The following is a 25,318-nucleotide window of genomic DNA, read 5'->3' on the forward strand; positions in this document are numbered from 1 at the left end:
CTTAAAAAAAGGAGTAAACGAGAGAAGGATATTCATTCTGGACATTAATACAAATTTATTATAATTTCAAAATGAAATTGAAGTTCTTTTTAAGTTGCTTTAATGGAAACTCTATTCCATTTTTTTAACTATTTTCTTTGGAAAACTTTTGCTTAAAAGTCAACCCCACTTACACTAAGTTCGGAGTTGTTTAAGGAGACATGAAATAATGGAGAAAGATTGCTGAAACGGATGTCTTTTACTTTTGACTGTTAATTAAACTTGTTTTAATTAATTAATGAAATTTATTTTCAGCTTACTTAATTATTGACGATCAATAATAATATATATTGTTGAGGAATTAGAACTAACTGAGAAGATCTTCATAATAAGAAACCGAAAATGAAAATAGGAATAAACCGAAGAAGAGCATAGCAAACATTTCGTAATATGGGATGCTTAGGTCAAAGTAGCTCCTTAATGAAGTAGGATACACTTAGGTCAGTTCAATGGTCAATTGTGATACAACATGAGTTTTGAAGCGTTCTTCAAAGCTCAATGTAAACAGTTTGAGTCCCTTACGAAACCGGAAAAAATGATTATGTTAATATAATTGAGATAGTTTATCTATACAGCTTCAGCAAAAGCCATTTGAGAATACTCCTAGCCGGGGGGTATGTCTTATATGCAATCTGCTAAGAGATAGACAGCACCTTTAGCGTAGCGACTAGTGAAGGCTAAGTGTTTTTTTGGTGACTTGACACGTGGTGATGTTATTCTACCTGACCTGACAAACGTGGTAAAATGAGTTGTACTGTACCATTTCCGACGAGATCACCTGACGTACAATTTTTTGCAACACGCTACAATGATTTAGAGTGCGGAATAAGAGACAGAATAAATCTTCCCCATCTCAATTGGTCCACCTCAGATGAACAGACATCCTTCTTTCCAACTAACTTCTCTTCTGATAGTCTGTCTGATTGTGGTCTTTTTCAACTAAATGGAGTAGCAAACTTTATGGGGAGACACCTTAATCTCATATTCTCATCTTATTGCGATAACTGTGTTGTCTCCGCGAGCCCTCAACCTTGGATCGCTATCATCCTCCCCTTAATCTCTCATTTCCCATTGAATTTTAAAACAACTTTTTTGAAATTGAGAATTACTGTTATGATTTTCGTAGGGCTGATTTCTCCAAACTTAACAATCTTCTTAGCTCAGCCGACTTTGAATTAAGATCCCTCAACTTAACAGTAGAGTCCCTTACAAATTGGTTTTATTTGATTCTTTCATACTGTATTGAAGAATCAGTACCATTCTCTTGTAAAAAAGATTTCACCTCTGATCCCCTTTGGTACAACAGAGAGCTCGGTAGCCTAAGAAATGCCCGTAACAAGCTTTGGAAGATCTTTTTACAGTCCAAATCTGATACTGATCACAACAACTATCTTTTCGCCTATAATTGTTTCTCTGAATTAAGGGAATCCCTTTATAACCAATACCTTAACCAAATGGAAAATAACCTTCTTTCTGATGCAACGACATTTTTCAAGTTTATAAATGTCAAACAAAAATCTGATGGGTTTTCACCTTCAATGAGTTTCTCCAACATAAACTCCTCAGATCCAACAACCATATCAAATCTATTTGCTAATTACTTTAGCAAATCGTGTACTGAACATCTTCATGATCCTGATCCACACTACTTAAGTTATTTAGATGGTTGCACTCAAAACTCTCTTTCATCGTTTACAATAACTGAAGAAATGGTACTTGCCAAAATCGTAAGCCTCAAAGAATACTTTAGCTCTGGTCCTAATGGCGTCCCATCAGTTGTTTTAAAAAAATGTATGCATTCTCTGTCAAAGCCTCTAACTACACTCTTTGAACTCTCTCTTTTCCAAGGTGTGTTTCCTCATATATGGAAAGATTCATTCATATGTCCCATTCATAAACAAGGCAATAAAACTGAAATTAACAATTATAGACCTATTGCTATGCATTCCAAAACTATTTGAAAGCCTGGTTTATGATTCCGTTTATTTCCATTGCAAGCCTTTATTCTCCCCCGCTCAACATGGTTTTCTTAAAGGTTGATCCACTACGACTAGTTTAATTGAATTTATATTCAAAGTTTTGTCAGCCCTTGAGAATGGTAAAGAAGTTGATGTTGTATACACTGATTACAGCAAAGCCTTTGATAAAATGATAATTTATCTCAAACTCAGAGCCCTAGGCTTTCCATCTATATTTATAAACTGAATAAGCTTCTATCTTGCGAATAGAAATTATAGAGTCCTTTTCCGTAACTCAGTCTCCAGTCCTATACATGCAACTTCTGGAGTCCCACAAGGTAGTCACCTTGGCCCCCTTCTCTTCGTCTTATCTGTTAACTATGTCTGTCTTAAATTAAGAAACTCAGATATCCTAATGTTTGCGGATGATAAGAAAATTTGTAAGATTATCTCTACTCCATCTGATTCCTTATTTTTACAAAATGATCTTAATATCTTTTTTGTTTGGTGCATGCATAATTTCCTAGAGTTAAATGTTGGTAAATGTAAACAAATGACCTTTTCGCGCAAACAAATCCCATCTCATAGAGTATACTACTTCCTAAATGACGCCGTCGACGTAGTCGATTCTATTATAGATCTTGGTATTATGTGTGACAAACACCTGAATTTCCATTCCCATTTTGACCAAATTATTAATAAAGCTAATAAATCTACCGGTTTTATTAAGAGATGGTCAAAAGAATTTTCCAACCCCTATGTAACTAAAGAGCTTTACATTTCTCTAGTCGGTCCTCATCTTGAATATGCATGCCAAGTATGATCTCCCTTTTATGTAAACCATTCACTCAGAATTGAAAATGTTCAAAGACGTTTCTTTCGATTTGCCTTACTTGCCCTCCCCTGGGATGATACATCAAACTTGCCTCCTTATGCCGATCGACTAAAACTGATAGGTTTGCAGCCCTTATATATAAGACGCAAAAACGCTGATATATTATTTGCTTACCAATTGTTAATGGGCAATATAGATTCCCCGACACTCCTGAGTGATATTCATCTTAACACCAACCCTGGAAATCTGCGATCGGTTCCCTTTTCTTTATCCCTCATCACCGCACTAATTACGGGCACTTTGAACCAATGTCCAGAATTCTTCGTCGTTGCAACGCTGCTGTGGTAATCTTGGATTGCTACATTTCCAAATCCCATCTGAAAGATGCCCTTTACTTTTTCCCTTTTTGAGTCCGAATTCCTCGTCCCTTGTAATTAATTTTGAAAACTTATAACAAGAACTGCAAAAAAGTAATGTAAAGTTAAGTTATGATAGCTTGTATTAAGCTCAATAAAATAGTGTCGAGACATAACTTCAGTAGCTCAGAGTACACGCCTCCACCAACCCTTTCATTTGTTTTTGATGTATCGGTGTATAAGTGAATTGACTATAGGAATGCCCTATAATAATAATATATAGAATTTTGTATATTATCGAAAATAGGACTAAATCGGCTTTGTGTGGGTTGACACCAAGTTTAGTTTAACTAAGACATTTTGTAAGAGTTCTTTTAGGGTGTTAAGATTCTTTCCTGAAACCGTTATAGAAACGTCATCCACATAATCAACCACTCTAAAACCTTCGCTACATCTAATTGAATTAACTCCCTTAGCAAAGTGAAAGCAATGAAAACCATGAAAATTAAATGCGTTTAACTTAACTTAATCCTTTAGCATTGGGAATCTGTTGCTTCCCTTTATTGCTATAAGATATCTCAAAGTATTGCAGAAAAGGCTGCAAAAACAATAAATCAGACGATCAAAGTAAGCCATTAAGTTGTTTCTTTTCAAACGGTATGTTAATTTGAGACTGAAATTTTGTTCCGCGGAATGTAATGATCCTTGAAAAATGTACAAAATTATTGACAAAATTATTTCGAAAGCTTATGTTTTCTAGCCCACAAACAGTTTGGTAATGGAATTGTTTGTCTATTTGTAAAGAACACCTTTCAGAGAGTTTAAACCCAACATTTCTCAAAAATTAGTTCTCCTTACTAACACTTTTTTGAGTTCATATACCTTACAAACATTGTTAGCTGTTGAGTTAGAATCTCAGATTTAATCCTTAGTGTTGTCATCTAAGAATCAAATGTGATACATTTTAAACAATTTCAATTTCATCTTTGCCTTTTTATTTCAAACGCTTAAATCAAGCTAAATAAGTCTTCTAGGTTGATACAAATATCAAATATATTTTTTAAAAATAAGTATATCTATTTTAAAGTGAGAACAACACATGTAAATTTGATGTTGGTCACTATGGCGTATACTTATTATATTAATTCAAATTATTCTTTCGTAATTATTTGTGCATTCATTTAAGCTGCAAAGTTTAAATTCATACTGTCTTTTTATAAACATAATAATTAACTTTTTTTCAAATCGTTTAAAATCTAACATATAGATGTCGCATGATGTCCTCAAAAAAGCTATCTTCTTCAACACATTTTACTCTCATTTCACAATACGCCGAATCTCCAAAAACACAAAAAGCTCTTCCTTTTTTAAAGTCCAAACTTCATAACATAGATTATAATTTCTCTACAGCATCCGACATCCTCTAGACGGAAAAAATTTCTCACTTACTCATCCACGCGCATAATAAAAGTAACTTTCCTCTCCATTTTGTCATATATATTTTTATTCCAAATTCACACGGTGCGTGCAAAACAACAATAAGAACCGAAGGAAAAATAAAAATATTACAAATAAAAAAAAAGAAAAGAATCAAAATGCGCAAATCCATCATTTCATTATCGTCTAACTGAGTATACTTTCGCATCATTTTTCATCCCGTTATCACACGGTAATATCTATCTTTTCCTCGAAAAAAGAAATGTCCTTTTCTTTTTCACGACTTTGAACAGCCTTTGCGTTATAGCTACGTACCTCTCGGAAAAAAGGTGTCACGGTTGAACGGACGAACGTAAAATAATAAAAAAAATTCCACATACTTCAAATTAAACGAGAAAAAGAGTGAAAACGGGTCACATAATTTTCTGAACAACTCCAGAGGAATGTAAGTGAAAAAAAGAAAAAATTATGTAAAAAAGTGGATAATTTTCACTTCACTTTTGAAAGTGAATAATACAATAATTTTGTGCAAGTCCTTGAAGGGCACAAAACGAGGGCAGTGTGAAATTAGAGTCGTCTTGAAATGTAACGAGAAAAGAAAAGAAAGAAAATGCAGTGAATGTTCGATGGAAAAGACATCAAGCATCAATTCGATGCCAACAAAAAGTTCACTCGAGGAAATATTGAAATTACCTAATTGTCCTTAATTTTTTGAATGCACTCTTATGTGAGTGTGTCTAGTGTCTAAATGTGAATGTGGTTGTGTGTGAATTGTGTGCTTATGTGTGTTTATAATATACAAGGATGTCAACTCTCTAGTGCTTGATCACTGTCCCACATTGTCGGTCCTGTCGCATTAACGAGCGTACTGTTGCTGGCACAAATTAAATGGGTCAGTTTAAGTGCGGTTAGTGAAATTATTTTTCCATGTGATATCCTGCTGATGCTCTACACTATACGACACACCACATATACAACTGATACGGTTAAGGATAACAACGTTAATCTTCTGTGGCTATGGCATCAAGTGGCTTTCCACACTAAACCACACCAACATATACACACACATAAAAAACGACGACGAGTACCTTCATCATCAGGAGGAGTCCTTTTTCTCCTAAATTTCTATCTGCATACCGATCAAGGATTTTTACAAGTGGATTGTTCTTCAAGCAGCAAACTTTAGGACATCAGTTGAGAGTTAAATAAAGTTGAGCTTAAGAAAAAATTAAGAAAAAAAAAACAGTTCCCAGAAAGGACGAATTAGAAAACCTTAAAAATAGTATCTATCTATATATTCAAGAGTTTAACGGTGATAATACACGTTTCTGTGTGCAATCAACCCTTTAAAGTATAAGCAAAAGAGGAAAAGGATAGACAAGTTGAGCGAGTGCAGTGTGGCAAGTGGGTGGTGGCAAAAAGGATATAATATCTACCCTACCCTACCCTTCAGCGTTCAACGCTCAACTTTCAGTTTAGAATATCCTTTTATCCTTTCGTGTGTTTCTTCCATTTTCTTATTTTTGTGTGTGTTTTTTTTTATGGAAAATATTTAAAATGTGTGTCGAGTGATACGTCATTTTGAAATCACACTCATTGTGCCCCGTTCCTTTGGCGGGGCTATTATTTTGCTATAGCCTATAAAGCAATGCTATATGGCTCTTTGTGTTTGCGAGTGTAGTAATTATAATACATTTTTATATCTATGTGAGTGTGTGTGAAATCGAAATAAAATTTATTTGACATACAGAGTGCATCATTTTGCAGCATCAGAAATCACATAAAAGGCCATTGATGGTGGAAATTTTTGTGAGCCTCACAAACGAGAATGATTCACATTCATGGAATAATTCAGAGGTGAGTGCAGAGTTTGGAAAGATGATAGAGGGGGGGGGGGGGGGTAAATTATAGCAGACCAAAACCTATTTTAATATTTTAGTGAACATTTTATAATGAAAGTATAGTTAATGGAAAATGTCAATTTGACAGATGAAGGATGATTGATTGATTGAGTGGTTGAATAACTAAAATAGAGTATATTCGATATTAAATTCGTTTTTGCGGCAAATTTTATTCCTCTACCATATGTGCAGTTGGTTTTTGTGGGTCAAAGGACAGATTAAATAGTGACTTTGATATTTGATTTAAACAACTATCTGAATTTTCAACAGTTGAATTTCAGAAGAAATTTTTTACCTTTGGTTTCTGTTTCTGTTTGTTGAAACTAGAACATCATTTTTTGAATAGCAAACTTTAACAAAAATAAATTTAAACATCAGGTTTTGAAAATTTGTGAAATGAAATTTAATAAATACGTAAATACGATAAAAAAAATTATTGGAAAACTAAAAAAATCGAATATAATCGATTAGTAGTGAATTGTAACTTAGAAAAAGTTGGTTCCACAAAAGTTCTTTTTGTTATTTAAATCACTTAAGCTTCCGACAACAACAGGGCTATACTCTACAACCTCAGGTTTTTTTTTTTTGTAATTTTGATTGGTTCCATAATTTTTAAAAATTTATTTTTTTAAGATATTCATTTTTTTATGAATGAAGTTGTTATTTTCCCATAGAAAGTTATTATAATTGGTACGACGACGTGTCAATGAAAAAAAATTGACGTTTCTCGAAGAATGAGTTGAGATATCGACTTCAAATAAATTTTGTTATACAGAAATAATGATAGAAGAAAGACACAGAAAGAGGTTTTTAAAACAATTGCGTTTGTGTTTATTTTAATGCAGCAATTTAAAAAAAAGTGAATGTTTTGGTTTACCCACTATGAACTAGTGACTTCAATCAAATTTTGTATTTTACAATGTGATTTGGTACGAAACTTGTATAATTTTAAAAAGAAAATCAATTAACTTGTTTCTTTTATAAATCAAGAAACTGAAGAAAAATAATTAACACCTCGAATATTTTATGAACAAAAAATGATTTTATCTCAAAAAAATTGTATGCAATGAAGAATTACGTCTTTGACATTCAGTTTCTTAAAAAAAATACAAACATAAAAAAAACATTACTAAAATATATATGTTATATATCTTACATCCTTTTAACAATTTAAAATATTGGCTTTAAACTAATTTCAGCTTTTCCTCCTCTTTCTTGTTTTCGACTTATAATTTGGTTAAAAAATAGTTTTCGAAATCAGATTATGCAAATTATTGTTAGTATTTTTAGATAATCTCTAAGAAAAACACAACTTTTTAAATTGCTATGCTAAAAAAAACAACCACTCAATTTTTTTGAATGCCTCGCCTCATCTTTCTGCACTATTATCTTTATAACAACATTTATTTAAAGTCTATATCTTTACTGGCTCTTGAGGTATGGACGACGAATGTACGTTATATACACACTCACGCACAGACATCCCTATAAAAATATTTTATCTAGATTCTGGGTTGCTTGAAACGTAGAGAAATGTTAAATTTTTCAATTCGACAAATTCAAAAAAAAGCAACAACAAATTGATAAGGAACAATTTCCGGCTCAATTATTAAGGGAACAAAGAAAGATATTGACTTCAAATTATTTATCTCATAAAAAATGTTGTTATGAACAATTTGTTAAGGTTGCAAGCAAGACAAATGGACAAACGGGACTTGAAGTTATTAGTGTAGGTCGCATCAATGACACTCCTTTTGTTAGCTCTTTAGAGAAAGCTAATCTCTTTGCTAGGCAGTTCGCCGCCAATTCTACGCTGCCAGTGAGTGTTATGACTCCTCCTGTACTTGAGCGAGCTAGTGATTCTATGGGACCAATCTTTTTTTCCACTCGTACTGTGGCAAGAGTCCTAAGAGATCTATACACACATAAATCCGCTGGTCCGGATGGTATCCCCGCTATGCATAAGCTTTTTCATCTGTCCTACTCCTCAGGTCTCGTTCCGAGCGGATGGAAAACGGCATTTGTCCAGCCTATTCCCAAAAAAGGCGAATCTTCCTTACCCTCTAACTACCGACCGAATGCACTTACGTCCCTTCTTTCCAAGGTCATGGAAAAGCTGATTAATTATCAGCTCAAAAAATATCTTGAAGATCGAAAGCTTCTTAATGACCGGCAATTCGGCTTTCGTAGCGATAGGTCAACTGGTGATCTCATGGTTCATCTCACCGAACAGTAGAACAAATCTTTACATCGTTTTGGAGAAAGTAAGATTATTGCACTTGATATTTCAAAAGCATTTGATACGGTTTGGCATCAGGCTCTCTTATCGAAAATGCGTGCTTTCGGTTTGCATGAATCCCTGCTTCATTGGATTAGTAATTACCTTTCGGATCGTTCAATACAAGTAGTATTGGAAGGATTCAAGTCTGAAAAACATTAAATAAATACTGGTGTGCCCCAGGGCTCTGTTTTATCTCCAACACTCTTTCTCATTTTTATTAAAGATCTCCGGTCTGCAACATCTAATCCAATACATTGTTTCGCTGACGATAGTACTCTTAGGTCTTCATATTCATTTTCAGATTCACATCCCTCTTTTTCGGATGTGGCACTGCAACGACAAATATGATAAGCTCATAAATTCCGACCTAAACAGCATTGCTCAATGGGGATTAAAAAACCACGTGGAATTTGATGCTTCCAAAACCCCCTTTGCCATATCCATGGATGGCACTTCATCAATGAGACTGAACACCTCGATATTCTCCGTATTTGTGTCACCAACCACCTCTTGTGGAATGATCACATACGCGATGTCGCCAAAAATGCCGCAAGGTGTTTGGGTTTCCTTAGGCGATGCAAGAAATATTTCACCAATTTTGATCTGCTTGCTATTATCTACAAGACTTTCATACGTCCAAAGCTTGAGTTTAACTCCCATCTCTGGGCTAGTGCTCCTGCAACTTACTTAAGCCTCTTGGATAGTATTGAACGTAGATCATTTAAATTGATAGATGATGTTTGAACATCGTCGTAAGGTCTCTTGTCTGACCCTTTTTACAGTTATTTTAACGGCTTATGCTCTAGTGAAATAGCCAGTTGCATTCCTCCCCTTAAACAGTTCAACCGTAATACTCGCGCTTCTAGGAATGCTCATCAGTATACCCTCGAGCCCAACTTCGGCCGTACTGTCAAATAGAGAGATTCGATCTTTAGCCGTACGACGCGAATGTGGAATGCCTTACCACACTCTGTCTTTCCTAGTTATTGCAATATTCAGGAATTCAAAACCGATGTGCACCGACATCTTTTTTTAAACCCTCTCTCCTCTTCCTAGTGCTCACACTGTGCCTCTGCATAATAAGGGTAGTAATATCCCCTTGAGTGTGTGTTTATTATTAAAAAAAAAATATATTCATAAATAATAAACATTGATAAACATTATGTAGGTATTTTTACAAAAAGTTTTTTAATCCAGAATAATTTTATACTGCAATGAATAACGTTTTTATCAACTAGAAAAACTCATAGAAAGGAGCTACTAGAAATACAAATTTCAAAATTGACTTTATGGATATTATGATTTTTGTTTTAACATTGTGTAGTTTTGAAAAAAAGATCAATAGAAAATACCACTATAATAGTCTTTCGGACAGAATATCAAGAAAAAGTAGTCTTGAACTTAATTATTGATTGCGATTTCAAAGATATGTGATCCTTTACTTTTTAGTGATTTTATAGTAAGACCACAAAGTTAATGTTTTTGATGATGAATAATGAATGATTCATTGTGGTTTTTATGACTAAATCAAGTGGATTTCTACGAACTGTAACTGAAACTTCCAAAAACAATTTATTAAATTGTGATATTCTAAAAAAAACATTTAATTTAAACTACACAAATTTGAAGTTATAAAGAGAGTGTTGCATCCCATTAGTTTTAAAAATAACATGACCCGTCATGTGTTCAAAAATAACAAAAAAAAAAAGCTCGAAACGAATCTAACAATTTACAAATTTCCCAAAATATATTCAAAGCCCTTATAAACGGTACCTTTGATTGATTTTAAAAATTCTTTGTAACCGAGCAATTATGATTTTTAATATTTCAAAATCAAAATTTCATCGGACTTTTAAATGATTTGCACTATTTTTATTTCTGTTTCCTAGATTAAAATTTTATAGATCACAAAATTATTTCCATCTTGTTTTTAAAAATACAACTTCTATAAGAGTATTTTAAGGCTTCTGATTCTTTTTTGGCACACTATCCTCTTTGTTAGGTGACTTTGATATTGATTCATCTGATAGATTTGGCCTACAAAACAACTTATAAATTGTGATACATTTGATTATTCATTTACTAACTTTATTCATATATTCAAAAAGGTGTGTATTTATTTCAATTGTTTTTATAATTTTTGTTTTTAAAAATTAATTCCATCAAAGTTAATATTTTTCTCGCCTGGACGTTATGAATAAATAATTCACCAACAAATATCAAACTTGCCAATATCCAACCTTTAATTAGACAATTCCAAGCAAAGCTCAACGTTTTCAAGTCAATTGCTACAGTCTCCGACAGCGAATGTTTTTCCTGATAAGAGTTTTTAACATAAAATCCAGCACTGATAGATTGCACTGTTGTATCGTAATCCCACTTCTGAATCAATCCAACTTCTGTAACATCCAATATCATAGTATCAAGAATTTCTCTAAATGGCGAATGTAAATCCAACAAATAGCCAATTTCATATTTAGCCTCAGAGAATTTAATCATCCGAAATAATGGTTCTCCAAAACGCTTCTGAACTCCAATAAGAAACTTTGAACGATCTTCACCCGCAGAATAAGCAAAATTTGTATTGTTCAATAAATTAATTTCTCTATTGTAAACATGATAATCTACTACTTTGAGAATTTGTTCAAACCCTACAGGAAACCAAATCGGCTTGTCCATCATTTCAAAGCTTAATTTTTGCATCATCACCGTAATATTGTTGTCAATGAGGTCTTGAAGTGTTCGAATTTGTTTTATCTTAATAAAAACCTTAAGAAATGACGTGACAGAAATCAAATATAAATTTCCCAAAATAAAAACAAACAAAAATACTTGAATTCTGATGCGGTATGATGTCGTCGTTAATCCTTCTGTGGATTTCGACAGGAATGACAAAAATACTTCACTTAAACTTTTCCAAAAATCAGCTTTTGAATTGAGGATTTTCTTTACGAAAAAATCCATCAAAGTTATGTAGGCTCCTGAAAGTCCAATAAGTGTCCAAACTTTTAAGGAAAATGGCCTCTGGAAGTACTCGTTGGGATTTATGTAACCAGTTATGGGCACCATTATTGTCCTAGTCATTTGTTTCGCTTTACAGAGGTAAAGTCCTGGGGTTTTGGTAAAAACATTCATACTGATATCAATTCGTTTCTCTAAAGTTGCATATACAATGTCGGGAATTGACAATTTCGACGAATTACTCAGATGAATTTCTTGAAAAGTTGCATTGTGACGATGGAGAAATCTTAAGAATAACTGTGCAGTAAATCCTCCAAGTTCAGGAAGTCCTTGAGCATTAAAGTACTTAAAGGTCCTTGGAATATCCATATAAATTGTTGTACGAAATGCGAAACCATTTAAATCTCTAAGTGCATTTGGTAGTGAGACATCTTTATAAAGCTTTTGGATATTTGAGTCAGCAAATGGAAGAAATGCATACGAAATATTATTATCAGCAACTCCAAAAATTCTTGTAAATTTCCAGCTATCGAAAAAGTCAAAATACTTCCGAAGACTATCGAGACTGATTCCATGAATAAGAACGAACTTTCGAACTTCCATTGGTTCTATCAAATGTTGCAAGTCCCGGAATTGTTGTTTAAACTCTTTGTATTGACTTCGACCATGAACCACTAGAAGCGCACTGTTCATGGGAATTTCTTTGAAGTAATCGCTCAAAGATGAAAATATCAAAACTGGCTGAACTAAGTGCATGTTAAGGTTTTTAATCAACAAATCTTCATGCATTTCCCCAATGAAACAAAATGTTTTAAGGGAATTTTCTTTGTGAATTTTAACAATGAGTTCACTGAGTTCTAGTACTGAGCTTTTCGATGCACACATCACAAGAATAAGCGGAATAAGAACTGTTGGGAATTTAAAAGTTAACATTTCGGATTGTTGCTTTGAAATTGAAATATTGAGAAATTATAATGAATGTGATGATGGAATGTCCTTGTTTAGAGGACATAAAAAGAAGTAATACTAAAGACATTACGTTTTTACATGCAAACGAGCCATTAGAAGAGGAGTTTTGATATTTAATTGTATAGAATTATAAAGTAGATGCGTGTTAAATTAACTTTCAAAGCAACGAATTAATTGTGTTATTTTCATATCAGATTTTTAACTGTTTCTAAATTTGTTTTCAGGTTCAAATTATTAAGTTTAATGATGCCATTATGAAATGGTATAGAGAGAAAACTTAAGATGGAGGATTTTTTATTTTATAGAAAATTTTAAAATTGGTTAGTGTGTGAATTAAAATGTTTGAAATTTAAATTTGATTTTTTTTTTAACTTTCTTTATGTTGTTTGTCGTTTCATTAAAATAAATTTGTGTTTGTTCACTTTAAGCCTTTTTTTGTATGGATTTTTGAATAAATGGCCTACACTAACATTTATGAGTTGACTACATCAGCACCCTTAAACAATTCAAAAGTTAAATATTTTTTAAAGTTTAAATAAATATGAATGAAATTGTAACAAAAAAATACTAACAAAATTGACTTTTATAATAACAAAATAACAATTTTTTTGAGATAAGGTTGGGATGAACCTCACGCTTTTAACATCCCATTGGTAGCATTTACATTTTTGTACATTATATACTAAATTTTAATTTAAGAACTTAAGAAGTTTTCATTCAAAAATTGGAGCTTTATTTGTTTCCTGATAAAATATTCGAGTTTTTAAACCAATTAAGTAATATTTTTGTATTATTTATTCCAAATTAAATCTAAACATTTTGAAATGTTGGGGGGTCATTCAATTTTCGGATTTAAAAGTAAAGCTAAATAAAACACACCAGTAATACATGTTTTAAACACATTTTTTGTATTATAAAGGGTCGCCTCAGGAACAATTACTGTTGAGTTAATTTTTAACGTTAACAGGAAATTTCTCAATAACACCCAAAATAATCACTAGTTGCTAACTTTAAGGATTCTAAAATGTTTTATTAGAAACTTTTGCACTTGCAATGGAAATATTTTTGAGTCGCGTGCATAGGCCTTCCGACATCAGTAATACTTCTATTTATTTCAAAATTGTACGATTGTTGGCGTAGTCGTAATTTGAACACAGTTTTGCTAGTCAAATTCCAGCACTTTCAACTAACCACAAAATGAATGAAAACAGAGCATAAGGTAAAATAAAAAAAAGAATCTGTGATGCGAACCATATTCACAACTTCCCATTACATTTCTAACAGTTTTAAAAAATATTAATAACAATATTTTGTGTGAGATAAAAAATAGGTTTAATTCAATATTTTCTTGGTTCTCAAGGTAAAAATCAATAATCATTTTATATAGGAAGTCAAAATTTGAAATGTCTCGATGTTTCAAGGCCCTTGGAGTTTTAATCAACGATTTTTAGAGAGATGTCTCTGTGTGCGTGTGTTAATACGTTTAGAAAATTTTTTTCATCGTCCATATCGTAAGAACCAGCAGAGATATCGACTTCAAAGAAATTTGTCTTTACAGATCATAACACAGAAAGGACTCTCCAAAAATTAAGAAAGAAAGAATTCAATTAATTTTTGTTTATAAATAAAAAATTGAAAATAATTTTTTGTGCCATTTCGAATTTTTTACGAATAAGAAATGGTTTTAAATTCTAAATAACTGTATGCAACGTAGAATAACGTTCAACATCTTGTAAAATATCGAGATAAATCAAAAACATTACTAAAGTTGGTAAAAATTAATTTTCGATTCAAGTATCTTTTCAAAAATGAAAGATATTGGCTTAAAACTAGTTTCATCTTATAATAAATGTTGTTATCATCATTTATGTAAAGTTGTATAACAATCCAAAAGGCATTATTTTCTTAAATTAAATAAAAAAGAAGCTGGGATGCAACTGATAACTTCCGATCCCGTCTGTCAAATTTGTCTTGCATAAAAAATTTAAACGTTTTCGTGTTTTGAAAAAAAAGTTTTCAGTGGAATTATTCTTAAAAATTGTACCGAATGTTGAAATCACATTCTTATGAGACAAAATTAATTTAAAGCCATAATCTCAAGATTTTGAAAAGATGATTGAGTCGAAAATCAATTTTTACCAACTTTTAGTAATGTTTTGTTTAGGGTTTTACATTTACATGTCAGTAACATGCAACAAAAGTTGCATTCAAATAGTTTGGAGGTTGAATCATGTTTTTTTTTTTTGAAAACATTCGAAATCACAATTATTTTGTTTCAGTTTTTTTGGTTTACACAAAAAAAAAGTTATTTGGACTGTTTTCCAAAAAACCGAACAGGTTGCGTTATAATATAAAATAAAATATTTAATTCAAGTCGCTAGCGTTATTGGTTCGTGAGATATTTTGAGTTAACCAAAATTATATTTTTAACTTCCCACAGGAAGTTATTGTAATGGGTAAGATTTGTCAAATTGAAAATTTTGACATTTCTGGACGTTTCAAGGACCCTAGAGTCGAAATAAAAGATTTATAGAAAGATGTCTGTGCGTGTGTGTGTACGTACGTTTGTACGTCCGTACGTTTGTACGTCCGTACGTTTGCGACGTTTTTTCGTCGTCCATAGCTCAAGAACCAGAAGAGATATCGACTTCAAATAAATTTTCTTATTCAGAAAATAAGGCAGAAAGATGCAGAAAGGGCTCTCAATAAAATTGCGTGGGTGGTTTTTTTACCATAGCAGTTTGAAAAAAGGTGAACATTTTGGTTAACCCTAAATATCTTACGAACCAAAAACGCTATAGAATTGAGTTAAATTTTATATAATATAGTGTAACGTGATATCAAAAAAGTATATTTTTTGAAAAAAATCCATTTTATAAATCAAAATAACTGAAAAAAAAAACAAAACAATTTTGTGCAACGAAGAATAATGTTTTTGACATCTGATAAAATTTTGAGAAAAATCGAATTGACATTTTTTCTTATAAAAAATAAAAATCTAAGAAAAACATTACTCAAAGTTGGTAAAAATTGAATATCGATTCAAATATCTTTTCAAAAACTTGAAATTTAGGCTTCAAGCTTATTTTATCTTATAAGCAATATTGTTTTTGGAATCCTGAAAAATGTTGAGAAAAATCAAATTGACAGTTTTTGTTACAAAAAATAAAAACCTAAACAAAAAATTAACAAAAGTTGGTAAAAATTGATTTTCGACTCAAATATCTTTTTAAAAATTTGAGATATTGGCTTTAATTTACTTTTATTTTTCAAAAAATATTATTGTCAACATTCAGTAAAATTTTGAAAAAAATCGAATTGACAGTTTTTGTACAAAAAATTAAAAACCAAAAATATTAACAAAAGTTGGTAAAAAATGATTTTCGACTCAAATATCTTTTCAAAAACTTGAGATACATTTATCGCTTATAAGAAACACGCTTATAAGAAAACCTCGCTTAGAAAAAACTTCAACAAAAGCACCGTGAACTTTCCCATATATTTTAATGTTGAATTGTATGTTCATAAGAAACACGTTTAAAAGAAATACACTGATAAAAGAAACATTTCTGAAACACAAACTTTTATTTTTCATGCAAAGTTGGTTGGATATAAGAACAAACAAACAAATCACAAAATTTAAAAAACATGAAAAATTAAAAAAAAAACGATTTAAATGTCATATATGCACATAATTATTTTTAACAAATTATTTTTTTTGTCATACCTGCACACCTGCACTAGGGATCATATGAAAAGTTTCTTACGAGAATAATTTACTGAATGCTTTGAAGGTTGTAAAACGATCTTGGTGGCTTGTTACCCCGCAAACTATACAAAATTGCTTTAAAAAGTCTGGAATTTTTAAAAGTAGCGAAGAAGACCAAGGTATGCACAATGTTTTGTTACATCATCTAAATTGGATAATGACATGAGTTTTCAATTCAAAATTTAATTGAGTGCAATGAACCTGAACCACAGTTATTTAACTTCGGTGAAAATTTTGATGGTGAGGAAAATGAAAATTGCTTTGGGGAGTTGGACGATACCGAAATTTTGAACGAAGTACGAGATGGTGATTTTGAAAGAATTGACCAGCAAATCGAAGACGAACAATAAAAGGAGCAAATAACATTGCCAAAACCAACAAGAAATGAAGCTCTGCGTGCTTTTTTCGTTTTGAAAAGATATTTAGATGGTGATGATGACATCATACATAACATCGAACATATTCTTGTCAAGAAGCGCAAGGAAGACGTGATTCAAACAACAATGGATGATTACCTATTTTGAAAAGTTAGGTATAGATACATATAGACTTAATTGTTTGTTTTATTTTCGTGTTTTTTCGTTTAAAAAAATTAATTTTTATACTGATAAATTTTAAGACCGTGTTTGAATTCAGACAATTATTTAGCCTAGGATAAATGTTTGGCATTCCAGGATATATCCGTATAAGAAACTTGTTTCTTATATCCGTATAAGAAACTTGTTTCTTATATCCGTTGTAAGGATATAAGAAAAACTCGGTTAAAAGAAACAAATATTGTGCAAATTTTAAGTTTCTTATAAGCGTTATGTACTGAGCTTCTTATTAATTTTTTAATTATAAGAAATATTGTTTTAAACATCAGGACAAAGTTTAAGAAAAATCGAATTGACATTTATTATATATTTTTTATAAAAATATTGCCAATTAGAATTTTTTAATTTTAAAAGATTTCAAAAAAAAAATGTCTTGGATGCATACAATGATCTTATTCTGAACGTACGGACGTTCTGTCTCAATTATTTTTACTGACCAAAAATCATCATTTTTATAAGATTCTACTTAAGCGAATATTAAAAAACTCTAAGTAACTATATAAACGGTGACTTTTTAAGAGCTTGAGAACTTAAAAAAAAAAACGCATAAAATTTCCAAAATATCATCGATTCTTTATTTGAAACGTTAGATTGGTCCATGACATTTACTTTTTGAAGATAACTTCATTTAAATGTTGACCGCGGCTGCGTCTTAGGTGGTCCATTCGGAAAGTCCAATTTTGGGTAACTTTTTCGAGCATTTCGGCCAGAATAGCCCGAATTTCTTCGGAAATGTTGTCTTCCAAAGCTGGAATAGTTGCTGGCTTATTTGTGTAGACTTTAGACTTGACGTAGCCCCACAAAAAATAGTCTAAAGGCGTCAAATCGCATGATCTTGGTGGCCAACTTACCGGTCCATTCCTTGAGATGAATTGTTCTCCGAAGTTTTCCCTCAAAATGGCCATAGAATCGCGAGCTGTGTGGCATGTAGCGCCATCTTGTTGAAACCACATGTTAACCAAGTTCAGTTCTTCCATTTTTGGCAACAAAAAGTTTATTAGCATTGAACGATAGCGATCAACATTCACCGTAACGTTGCGTAAAACAGCATCTTTGAAAAAATACGGTCCAATGATTCCACCAGCGTACAAACCACACCAAACAGTGCATTTTTCGGGATGCATGGGCAATTCTTGAACGGCTTCTGGTTGCTCTTCACTCCAAATGCGGCAATTTTGCTTATTTACGTAGCCATTCAACCAGAAATGAGCCTCATCGCTGAACAAAATTTGTCGATAAAAAAGCGGATTTTCTGCCAACTTTTCTAGGGCCCATTCACTGAAAATTCGACGTTGTGGCAGATCGTTCGGCTTCAGCTCTTTCACGAGCTGTATTTTACACCAAGATCTTTGCGTAAAATCTTCCATGTGTTCGAATAACACAAACCCAATTGCTGCGAACGGCGACGAATCGACATTTCACGGTCTTCAGCAACACTCTCAGAAACAGACGCAATATTCTCTTCTGTACGCACTGCACGCATTCGTGTGGTTGGTTTAATGTCCAATAAAGTAAACTGAGTGCGAAACTTGGTCACAATCGCATTAATTGTTTGCTCACTTGGTCGATTATGTAGACCATAAAACGGACGTAAAGCCCGAAACACATTTCGAACCGAACACTGATTTTGGTAATAAAATTCAATGATTTGCAAGCGTTGCTCGTTAGTAATTCTATTCATGATGAAATGTCAAAGCATACTGAGCATCTGTCTCTTTGACACCATGTCTGAAATCCCGCGTCATCTGTCAAATACTAATGCATGAAAATCCTAACCTCAAAAAAATCACCCTTTACAAAACATATTTTATTTATGATAATATTATACACAAAATTGGTTAAAAAAACAACTGTAACTATTTTCAAATTTAAATTTTTAAAAATTAAGTTTCTTTGAGAATGAAAATGGCATTTAAATTTTAAAAACTAACTTTTTTTAGGAACGTTTTCAAATAATAAAATGCAGGAAATATCGTTAAACAGGATCTTTGAATAAATAAGCCAAATCGTGCGACCCAGACATGCATCTTACTCAATTTTTTTTAAGAAATTAGCCTTTAAATCTCAAAACTTAGATTTTTCACTCGCTATTATTTAATTATTCGACCGAAGTACTCCTTGTAACAAGGTGACACTTCTTATTTTTGAGGACTGATGGCAGAGGTTAATACTCTCATAAGATAGATTAAATTCCGTTTCAATTGTTTTTAGATTAAGATTTAAATATTTTTAATATTCTTATACTATGCTACTTTTTACAGTAAGAATTATTTTACAATTTGAAATCTTAATAGTATCGTTAAAAAACTGCAATGCTTCATTAATTCTGTTGAAAAAACATACCTGACTTACACAGTTGGTGAATTGAACGAGAACACGCCCCCTACTAGAATTTCCAATTATAACAATTTCCACAATAATTTAAATGCAGCATGCTTCCTTGCCTCCCCCTCTGATAAATTTTACCAACACTTAGTTGTAGTGCGGCCTCCTTGTAAAAACAAAACACCATTATTTTTAAACTTTTCAACGGAACAAGAAAATAATAAAAAGTCCTTCCATCAAGAGGATAATTTTTGTTTTCTCCATTTTTTCATGAATTCCACACTTTCAATGTTCTTTTCTGTAAAATAATAATTATCCTAAGTGACTTCCCGAGCGCGCATTTTATGTTTTATTTTGTTTGACAAAATTTACTTTTTTTCCTTATCGAAGTAAATGAACATTTTGAAAACCTCTCTCCCCCTTTTTTTTAAGTTCTGCCTTAGATGAGGAAAAATAATCCCATATTCATAGTTTAAAGTCCCCTTTTGCCTCTTTTCATCTTTTCATGGTTATAAGAGTTAAGTATTGCAGTTGCAGCCACACCAAAGTTCTACATTGTAGGCAAATACAAAAGAGCAAGAGTAGGTATCTCCCATAGCCCCTACGACTACGACGACTACGGTTGACCAACAATAAGTTGTCCTTTTCATGGTTTTTAATTTTTTTTTTTTTTGAATTTTCATTTTCCAGTGTTGAGTATGTTTTGTTTTTGAAATAAAATAGCTCGTGGTTGTTTTCCATCAAAATGAAAATAATATCAACGATGACGATGTCGGATTTAAGGGGACGACTAGGACACACCATGGATTGTTGTTTGCCTTAAAAGCTTATCAACGAAATGTCCCTGAGGACTGCGGTGTCGGTATATTGTAGATACTGTTACTGTGTAACTATATTAGTTTTGAAATTGTGCGTTAGAGTAAATATATCAGTTGTGTTCTGATAGGAGCAGTGAGAATGAAGTAAAGCAGCATCAGCAGCTCTTGCAGGAAACAATAATAATTCATAGCCATTTTATTAATCTAGGACAAAAAGATTTTCTACAATTGTGTTATTAAATGAAAAACGTAATGGAGGAGAACATTTATGTGTAGTTTTCAAATCTTAATGTAAAATAAGGGCGGCGAAGCCCGGGTGGTTATTTGGTGTGTGGCAATATGGATGTGTGGAGATTGAGGGTGGGTGGCACTTGGATTCAATAACAAACTGGGCTGAGTGGCGGCTTCATTGTGTTGTTCCTTTTAATTTTTCTTCTTGTTTTTTTTTTAGAATTAGAACTAGTGTGTGATTGATATATACAAATGTGGGACAAGGACAAGTACCAATTGTTAGGTGATTGTTATTGATTGTCTGCCAGATGTCATCATTTATATTCATAGGTACATAATTAGAATTTATGTTTGTAAGAATTTCTATGCTCGGAACGAATAAACAGCATTTTTGTAAGATTTTTGATTTTTTTTTCAATACTATACAAAACACGAATGATGCTTTCAGAAAGAGTTACACTCTTAATCAAAATGGATTTAATTGTGCAAGGCTTTTATAGAAATAAAGCCGACAGATTGCTTTAAGGATACTAATTATGAAAATTGTTTCCACAACAAAGTTATTTAGAAAATACTTTTTTCCAATTCCTATATAGGGTGAGGAGAAAGTGTACAGCTCGCTCTTTGGCTGTGATTTTTCACATCACATTGGAGAAACAATAAGTTGTGACCGAAAATGATTGTTTTACAGGGACTTGTAGGTGGGTCCAATCCATTGAGTGGATTTAATTTTAATTTGGATATTAAGGCGTTAGGAGTTTTTTTTGTTCATTTTTTAAGACTAAAAATAATAGTATTCCACTTACAAATATTTTGGTCAAAAAACTCGAGGTGTCTCAGAAACTAACCGATAGATTTGTTTTTAATTTTTCTCTTAAATTAATTTCATAATTTAGCTTTGTTCAATAACAATATATATTTTTGTATCTGTTCAGAAGGGTATCCTCCATAGAACCCTTATTAACTTCCCATAGGAAGTTATTGTAATGGGTCCGATTTGTCAAATTAAAAACGTTTCAAGGTCCCTAGAGTCGAAATAAAAGATTTTTAGAAAGATGTCTGTGCGTGCGTGTGTTCGTACGTTCGTACGTCCGTATGTCCGTACGTTCGCTACGTTTTTTCGTTGTCCGTAGCTCAAAAACCAGAAGAGATATCGATTTCGAATAGATTTTGTTATACAGATAATAAGGCAGAAAGATGCAGAAACAGCTCTCAAGAAAATTGAGTGGGTGGTTTTTTTTACCATAGCAGTTTTTAAAACATTTGAAAATTTTGGTAAACCCTAAATATCTTACCAACCAAAAACGCTAGAGACTTGAATTAAATTTTATATAATATATTGTAACGTGATATCAAAAAAGAATATTTAAAAAAAAAATCCATTAAAACTGAAAAAGAAAAATTGTCACCTCCAAAATTTTACGACTAAAATATGATTTCATCTCCAAAACAATTTTGTGCAGCGAAGAGTAATGTTTTTGACATCTAAAAAATTTTGAGAAAAATCGAATTGACAGTTTTTTTTATAAAAAATAAAAATCTAAAAAAAACATTATCAAAGTTGGTAAAAATTGAATATCGATTCAAATATCTTTTCAAAAACTTGAAATTTAGGCTTCAATTTTATTTTATCTTATAAGAAATATTGTTGAGAAAAGTCGACAGTTTTTTTTACAAAAAATAAAAACCTAAAAAAAACATTACTCAAAGTAGGTAAAAAATGAATTTCGACTCAAATATCTTTTCAAATGTTTGAAATATTACCTTCAAACTAATTTTATCTAATAAGAAATATTGTTTTCAACATTCGACAAAATTTTGAAAAAAATCGAATGTACAGTTTTTTTTACAAAATTAAAACTCTACAAAAACAACAAACTTGGAAAAAATTTACTTTCGACTCAAATAGCTTTTCAAAAATTAAAAATATTGGCTTCAAACTTATTTTATTTAACAGAAAATATTGTTTTCTATATTTAGTAATTTTTATATAAAAATCCGACAGTCCGTTTTTTCATAAAAAATAAAATCTACTAAAAATAGTACACAAATTCGGTAAAAATAATACGAGTACTAATAGACAAAATTTTAAGCAAGACAAATCGACAGACGGGATGGGAAGTTATCAGTGTGGGTCGCATCCCAGCCTCTGTTTTTGTTGTTAGTTTAAACCCGTTTAAATAAATTATTTGCAAAAGCCCTTATACTGTTAAAATAATATTTGATGATCAAAAACGTCTACTCATCCCTGCCAACAGAACTTGCACATAGGAATGGTTGAAAGTAAGTCATAAATATAAATAAGCTCTAATTAACTTCATACTAAAATGTTTTCAAACTCAAATTCAGAAATTGTATACATTCAAAATTTGTTTAAAAAATCGTTCTTACAATTTTGATATACACATTTGAAAAAATGAAGGTTTTTTCTGAAAAGTCAAATAACATTTAAATTTTTGAAAACAAACTTTTTTTTTGTGTTTTAAAAGAACGCTTTGAATAAATGAGCAACTTCGTGAGTACCAGTCGAAGTATAAAAAAATAGAGTTTTTGATATCTGGTAAAATTCTGAGAAAAATTGAATGGACGGGTTTCTTAAAAAAATAAAAACCTAAAAAACATTACTAAAAGTTGGTAAAAATTGATTTTTGACTCAAATATCTTTTCAAAAATTTGGGATATTGGCTTTAAATTAATTTCATAATAAAATTTTGAGAGAAATCGGATAGGCAGTTTTTTACAAAAACATAAAAACTTAAAAAAAAAAAAATCTCTTTAATAATAGATCAAACTATTTCATTATATGCAAAAAATGTTTGGAAGATTCAGAATAACTCAACTGACAACTATTTTAACATAACACGAAAAGTTAAAAACCATGTAATTGAGACGAATCGACAGACGGGATGGGAAGTTATCAGTGCCTCTTTTTAAATTTTTTCTTAGATGCTCAAATAATAGATTTCAAAATAACCATTAACCACATATACTTTTTTTGATTCTAATGATTAGCTTAGTTTTTATCGTTTGAACTGATAAAATAATAATATGTCATTCCAAGCTAAAAACCTATTCAAAAAAAGCTCAATTGTAACGGATTATCCATGTTGCGGATTGAAGAGAATAGGGCTGGAGTTCGACATCTGTCAAACTAAGTTTTTAAACCCGTTTTTTTGTCAGTTGAAAGTCTGAAATTTACAAAAATGGATCGCTTTACAATCGCACAGCGCATACAAATTGTCAGAATTGAGAATTTTTATATAATTGAAGGGAGGAAATTGCATCCACAAAAAGTCACTGTTTGGTGTGCTCTATGGTCCGCAGGAATTGGACCGTACTTCTTCGAAAACGGTGCTCTGGAACGACTGTCACCGTCACTTTTTTTCCCTGCTATTAAAGAATATAACTTGGAGAATATGGGGTTTCAACAAGAAGGTGCCACATGAAAACAAATATTTATAAGTATTTTACTAACGTATACTTTTAAAACCCCTAAATGGATAACCCTGTACTATGAGACAGATTTATGGACTGTAACTTTGAGTTGAAAAGTCAGATGGTGCTGATTTTAGTTCAATTGGACTCGGGATGAAACATTTGTTCAATGAAATCATGTTTCGCATCTTCAGATGTTAGAAAACAATTATAGTTGACAAACCTGTACATTTCGACACTGTTTGCACTCATATTTATACAAAAAACAACGCATAAGATTTCCATGTATGTCCTAGAGGGTAAAATTTGACGCCCATATCAAATCAATCATTTTAATTGAAACAATAGAGAACTTAAAAAAATTGGAAAAGTTTAATAATCTTTATTATAAGAAAATCGTATTAATTGGTGCAGTATTTTAGGAGTAACAATGAAATGTGTTTTTTAGACGTGCAGTTTTAAATCTGGCAATATGTTTTTCGGAGTTGAGCTTTTTGACAGATGTCACTTTATGTTCGCCATTTTACAATGAATAGACAGACCAGTTGGACTTTTTTTCGCATTATTTGAAGTTGCTTGTCTTCGCAGATAATTAATTCGAACCATAAAAAAACCCTTATCTCTATAATAAAGTTAAATTCTTTGTTATCACATTAAATAACTTGCGTTTTGTTTCTTATAGAAAATCACATTTCTAAAAAAAACACCCTTTGCACCGTTGTAAAGTTTGTGTGAAAATCTAACTAAATGACTTTTTCGAAAAATTAAATCAACATAAATACTGTAAGCCTTTTAAATCGTATCAAGCACATTGACAGACAGGAGACCTTTTTTATAATACATACTAAAAATTAGACTTGCATGTTCTCTTTTAAAGATGGACAACCTAATTTGTTTAAAAGTTTGAGCTTATTTTAAAGTTCACAAGTTTAATTGAAATATTTTGTCTCCAAAGCACAAACAAGAAAAATGTAAGCTTCAATTTTAACGAAAGGGCCAATCATTATTAGAGTAAAAAAGTTGAATTTTCCATTTTAAAGTCCTCTCAACCTAATCTGCGAAAAAACCGTAAAAAACTACCAAACAACAATTACACAAAATATGTTTCGATGTTCTTATTCCATATATTGTTAATACTTCTGTAACCTTGCCTGAAAAAAAAAAACTATTTGAGCGATATCCAGTCACCAAATTAAAGTCCTCTAAATGGTTTCGTGCTTGCATCTAAATTGTATTTATTTTAGTAAAAACTGTTTAAATGTAGAAACTAACAACACTAGTTAACTGAGCAAAACTCAATTTTAAAGTTTAAAATTGTCTGTATTGACACAGTTTTTCAAAATAAGAGTTTAAAGCTCAAGCAATGACAGTTGTAAGTAAATTAGTTTCTTAGAACCCCCCTTTTTT

General features: G+C 31.5%; 1 protein-coding gene across 1 annotated transcript in view; it reads left to right on the plus strand.

The window, feature by feature from the left end:
• Positions 1-4,607: 4,607 nt before the first annotated feature.
• LOC129947926 (gamma-aminobutyric acid receptor subunit beta-like) overlaps positions 4,608-25,318 on the plus strand; it is a 37,797-nt gene continuing 17,086 nt past the window's right edge. Inside the window, exon 1 of the mRNA XM_056058692.1 lies at positions 4,608-6,482. The gene's annotated coding sequence lies outside the window, so the exon portion shown is untranslated. The remainder of the gene's footprint in view (positions 6,483-25,318) is intronic.

The sequence above is a fragment of the Eupeodes corollae genome, chromosome 2 (genome assembly GCF_945859685.1).
Source record: "Eupeodes corollae chromosome 2, idEupCoro1.1, whole genome shotgun sequence".
Lineage (NCBI taxonomy): Eukaryota > Metazoa > Arthropoda > Insecta > Diptera > Syrphidae > Eupeodes > Eupeodes corollae.